This window comes from Macaca nemestrina, chromosome 16 (assembly GCF_043159975.1).
Source record: "Macaca nemestrina isolate mMacNem1 chromosome 16, mMacNem.hap1, whole genome shotgun sequence".
NCBI lineage: Eukaryota > Metazoa > Chordata > Mammalia > Primates > Cercopithecidae > Macaca > Macaca nemestrina.
Genome location: NC_092140.1, coordinates 7,592,799 through 7,598,798, shown reverse-complemented (window position 1 = coordinate 7,598,798; position 6,000 = coordinate 7,592,799). Strand labels below are relative to the sequence as shown.

At 40.5% G+C, this 6,000-nt stretch overlaps 1 long non-coding RNA gene across 1 annotated transcript in view; it reads right to left on the bottom strand.

The window, feature by feature from the left end:
• Window positions 1-653: 653 nt before the first annotated feature.
• Window positions 654-6,000, bottom strand: part of LOC105485335 (uncharacterized) — a 37,362-nt gene continuing 32,015 nt past the window's right edge. The window contains exons 3-4 of the long non-coding RNA XR_989497.3: window positions 1,766-1,856; window positions 654-1,333 (exon numbers count right to left, since the gene is read on the bottom strand). This is a non-coding gene — a long non-coding RNA (uncharacterized lncRNA). The remainder of the gene's footprint in view (window positions 1,334-1,765; window positions 1,857-6,000) is intronic.

Below are 6,000 nucleotides of genomic sequence, written 5' to 3'. Positions count from 1 at the left end.
GCAAGAAAAGTAGAAGCAGAAGTGAAGCCTGAAGATGCAATTAAACTGCTGTAATCTCATGATCAAATATAAATGGATGAGATGTTGCTCCTTATGCATGTGCAAAGAAAGGGATTTCTTGAGATAGAATCTGCTCCTGGTCAAAATACTGTAGACATTGTTGAAATGACAACCAAGAATTTCTATTACACAAGTGTATAATAGTTGATAAAGCAACAGCAGGATTTGAGAGGACTGACTCCAATTTTGAAAGAAGTTCTATGTGCCTAAAATGCTATCAACCAGTATCACACACTAAGATAAATTTTTTTGTGAAATGAAGAGTCAATGTATGCAGCAAACTTTGTTATTTTCTTACTTTAAGAAACTGCCACAGCCACCCCAACCTTCAGCACACACCACATCAATCAGTCAGCAGTCATCACATTGAAGCAAGACCCTCCACCAGCCAAAAGATTATGACTTATTGAAGACTTAGATGATTATTAGCATTGTTTAGCAATATTGTTTAGTTAAGGTATGTACATTGGGTTTTTTAGACATAATGCTATTGCACACTTATTGGACTCCTGTATAGTATAAACAAACTTTTCCACACACTAGGAAACCAAAAAAAAGTTGTGTGACTCATTTTATTGCAATATTCCCTTTATTGCAGTGGTCTTGAACTGAACCCACAATACCTCCAAGATTTGCCTCTATTATCTCATTTAATTCTCACAACAACACTATAAGGAAGAAACTAATATAATTTTCATTTTAGAGTGGGAGAAAGTAATCTCAAGTAAATTAAAGTTACACAAATAATGGATAGAAAAGGTACAGTTTGAATCTGTATTTCCCATACTCCAATAAACATTTATAATTTTGATCTATCCAGGACTTATTTGCCTTTTCTTCTGGTATCCCCACTTTCCGTGGAAAATTATGTCTTCCGCCTTCCACATGATAGAGCCAATGGTCCCAGAGGTATCTTGTAACCCAAGCTGCAAGAGCCGTGTTCTCCTGGGAATTTGAATGCTGAGCAAAGACCATGGGGTAAGGAAGAAGCTGGAGCTTCATCATCCGGTGGTAGCATCAACAGAGCCAAAGAACCCCTGTGGCGAGATTTCCAAGCTGCTCTGGCTGGCTTCCCATGGCCTGGTTGGTCAGTCCTTCCTTTGACTCCAAGAGTCACACAACATCTTTCCACTGGATGCTCTTTCTGGTGTTATTCAGAGCAAAGGATAACTCCTGAAGGCTTTGCTGTAATGCTGCCTCATATTATGCATACGAGGTACCTGGTACCCAGCAATAAGGAAGAAGTGGTCCAGTTCCTCAAGGAATTCAAAATCTAGGAGACACACACATATATGTGTTTAGCCAAAGCTCCCTCAGAAGCATTAAAATATAGTATCATAACGTACATAAGTGAACAACTCAGGAAATTTCAGAGATATTGTAACATACATGAGTGAACAACCCAAGAAATTTCAGAAATAACTCAGCAAATTTCAGAACTATCATAACATACATGAGTGAATAACTCAGGAAATTTCAGAAAGTTGGTGACTCATAGATCCAATCATTTTGTTCTCTGTGATTCTTGAGAATCACAGAGATTCTGGCTATAAGACCTTATCTCTTTGGAGAAGCAACCAAATGTATTCACTGACTTATTTATATTTTCATTCTTCCGATAGTCATGTATTGAGCAACTATTGTATTTAAGTACCCTATAAACTGGCATTGAAAAATAAATTAATAAAGAAACAACTCAACAAACCTGTTAACTGGTCTCAAAGAAAGGCATGTGTGTATCAAATACTTCCAATGGTGTCTTCCATGTCTGGCTTCTTCATCTAAGAAAGCTTGCCCTACAGAGGAGAGAAGGCAGATTCCACAAGTCAGGCACACCTGAGTTTCAGTGCGGCACTGACATCAGCTCTGAGTATTTGGACAAGCAACTTAAAATCTCTGTCTCAGGTTCCACATTTGTAAAGTGGACATCATAATTCTTGCCATAATTCTTGCGGGAAGAATCACTGAGAAAACTATGTAGGTTAGCACAGCTCTTGCTGAGCTGGAAGCAAGGAGTTGGCAGGGCTGCATTGCTTTCTGGAGGGCCTGGGGAAGAATTTGTTTTCCCACCTGTCGTGTTTGCGGATCCTTGCTTCAAGGCCCCTTCCATCCTTAGGGCAGCATGGCCAGTCGCATCTTCCCATCTCCTTATTGTGATTCTTGGCTCCATTGGCGCTACCACCAGATGACTAAGCTCCAGCCTCCTTCTGCTTCTTTCTTCCTACTCCCTCGTTCACTGATAAGGACCTTGCAGTTACATTGGGCCCACTTGAATAATCTAAGATATGCTAGGATAAGATTATCCTCCTGATCAGCCCATTAACATGCTTAATTTCATCTACAGTCTACACGTCCCCTGGCCTTGTAACCTGACATATTTACACATTCCAGGAAGCACAGCCTGAGCATCTTTGGGGAGTATTCTAACTACCCCAGTTACAAAAAGTAGAAGCTATCAATAAGCCAGAGCATACTGCAAGAACAATATTCCCCACCGCAAGATCACCTGTTTATGAGTTATCGATACCTGAGAAGTCTTCTGAGGCATTTGATTGTACGCAGGCCTGTGTACACACACACACACACTCACACACGTGTGGACATTGCACTCTAAGTAAATTATAGACTCCAGAAAGCTACTAGAACCTATTTCCTACGACATTACTTAATTTGCATTTCCATTTCCATTTTGAAAGCCTATTCTTTCTCTGTGCACATATGAAATTAGAATCATACAACTTGTCTTCTCTTTTTTTATTCATCACTTTTGCCTAATCCACTTTCTTGCCTCTTAGATATCTACCAGAACTAGAGTTATCATACTCCACCATTCCCTAAGATACACTGGGAAATCAATGAAGTGACTAATACCTGAAACAAAAATATTTCTTTAAAATGAGCTTGACAGTTTGCCTGTGTACTGATAAGAGGCGCTTAGGAAATTAATTAACAGGACGTTTTCTTAACTCTCGAATTGCAGGTTGCAATAGAAAACAGTGAGTGATCTTCAGAATACTGTGCTTAATAGGAATGTGGTACATGAGAGAGATACATAAGGGAAAGAGAAGCCACCAAAACACCCCTCTTTCATCCTTTTAAGTTACACTTTAAAATCCTGATATTGCTAGGTATAATTCATGCCAGAGCTTTGCAAGGAAAATAAAGCTCCTCCCTGAAAATTATAGCAGGTCTATAATTAATTTGTCCTTGAAATGAAAATTACTTCTCCATATTTAAAGAAAATATAAAGTTCCAAACTTTTTGGTTAAAAATTGCAATCAAGTTCTTACTTCCACAATAAGACTGTATATGGTATGAATGCATCTGCAGGTTAACAAGAAAAGAAAGCCATTAGAATACATTCATCTCAATTTCTATTTCAATGTTTTTCTCAACCGCTTTGTCATTATCGCCACTCCCCCTCCCCAAGGAGCCATTTCAGGTATTTTTTTCCTAATCATTTTCCACCATGAAATGTTAATGCCACAGATATGCTGTGTATTTATTTACTGTATGTATATCTGTACTTTCTACATCAACAGACGATTTTCCCCTCCCAAGAACTGATACTATCTCGTTGAGAATGTGCGCTGATTTGATGCCTATCTATACTCATTAGCTAATTCCCCCCCAACACACACATACACGCGTGTTTATTGAGCCCTTACTATGTGCCAGGCACACAATAGTGAAAAAAGGCCTCATTCTCATTTTGGTAAGACACACACACAGCAAGCAAACCAATAAATACATAACACATCCCAGTACTGATTTTAAGAATAAAAAATATAAAGTGCATGAAAATGTTTCTGTGGGCATGCTCTTTTATATTTTAAAAAAACCACAGTATGTTGCCTGCAGCACTCTTTTGCTATAAAGCCTAAGGAAACTGTGGATTCTTGAAAGCGGCAGGAGAAACTGAAACGAACAGTGGAGTTCTTCAGAGCCGCCTCATTTCACCACAGCGCTGTGTTTGCAATGTTGCGATCTGCACAGTGCACTGCTGCGATGGATTTTGTCTCAGGGTCAGAGAGCCCCTCCTCCAGGCTCTCTCAAGGGAAGCCTAGAAACCTGGAGGAAAGATAGTTAACGCTCAGGACAGGGGAGATAAATAAGGTTCAATCTGGTGAAACTGGTCAGATTCCACTTTTTTCAGTTCCAAGTATTAGCAATGAAATCTATAATCTAGAATTCCTTCTGAAAATATTTGGGAACGGTCACGTACACAGCCTGATGCAAAGAATAAGCGTACTTATTGAACCGCCCCTGCCATGTTCCAATGGTTCTGAATTATAAAATAGAATATATGTTCCCCTAATAAAGTGCAGAATGTTGAGAGAAGTAGAAAAAATGAGTGACTCAGAGTCTCATTCCCCTAACAGAAGCCAATTTAACATTTCATGTGAAGCCTGGGAAAGTGGAAGACATCAGGAAACAGAAAGCAGGAGGTAGGGAGGGTGGGGAGGATCCAGGAGTCACGGAGGCCGAGCAGCCACAGATTTGCTGGCAGCGCCGGGGGGAAAGGAAGGCGGTCAGGGTCCCTTAGTGGGTCTGAGTCATGAGCCTGGCAGGACACTGATGGTCACTGGGTCACTACATCAGCTGAGATTTTTTCTGTCTTTGTGACATTAAACACCCATTAACAGAGATATCCTGGCTCTGTCTCTCTTTCTTAGACGTGAAAGTGATTGTTCAGCCTGATTTGTCAAATACTTCAACTTCCAAATGAACCCCATTTCATTCAATGATGTGACTCAAGATATTCAACGTAAGTTCTGGTGATTTTCCTTCATCACATGTCCCTCTGTCTTTCTTGAGAATAACTTACTTTCTTTGACATGGCCAAGTACTACCCACAGGACCGTTCTCCCTATCTTGGAGTGTGGCCAGCTGGTTGGGTTGACCAGTGAGCCAAGTAGGAGAGCCAGGACTAGGTCTAAATGGAAAGGCCTAGAAATGAGACGACTTGGCCTAAGGCTACTGGGCATGCCACAAAGGTCCATAGAGTCCAGCCCAGACAAAGCTAGAAGGGTGATCTGCTGCAGTTTAGCTGGAAGGAGGCATAGAGCTGAAGCCAAATGACAAAGAGGCAGCCTAGGGGGCTTCCTTAGAGCCTGGACTCTGGTTCCCAGCCATGGGATGAATGCAGCTTCTCCTGCTTACTGGCTGCAGGAATCTGGACCACTTACCTGACTTTTATGTGCCTCACTTTTCTCTTTTATATGTGAATAATTGTGGTGTTTATCTAGTGGTGTTGCTAAGTAATAAATAATATTGATTAATCTTTAGTAAAATACTTGGAACGATGCCTGGTACGTAATAAATACCATGCATAAGTGTGTATTAAATGAAGTAAGTGATTAAATCAGATGAGCAAAAGTCTGAAAGAATGATATCTACGGCAATGGAGCCCCAGAGAATGCGTCTCTTATGGCAAATACCCTGGTTAAATTCTTGGGTGGAAAATAGCTGTTAAGAGGACCTGGGCAGGTCAGATTTGAGCAGATATGGAAAATCAAACAAACAGAAAAGTGTGTATAAATTGGGAACTTATTTTAGAGACCACATGCTCATTGTAATTTCCATCATGGCGTGGAAGGCACACTATGTTCACAGGGACACTGTGAATATGTTTTGTTCAATATAGTGTCCCTATTAACGTACGTCCCTTCCACGTCATGATGGAAATTACAATTACGATGGCACCATGTGAATTTAACATCATGTCAGTGTATTTAATCCAGTTCGCCAGGTGATCAGCTTCTTGGAATATGGCCATTGTCAGTGGAGCCCGTCACTAACGCTTCTGAGAGTAGTTGACCTGCCAACGAATGTTCCTACCGTGGTGTTAGAGCAATCATTTTTACTAATAACAATAACTGCAGCAATAAAACACTCCATCACATCCAGGCATGGTGGCTCAGGCCAGTAATCCCAGTA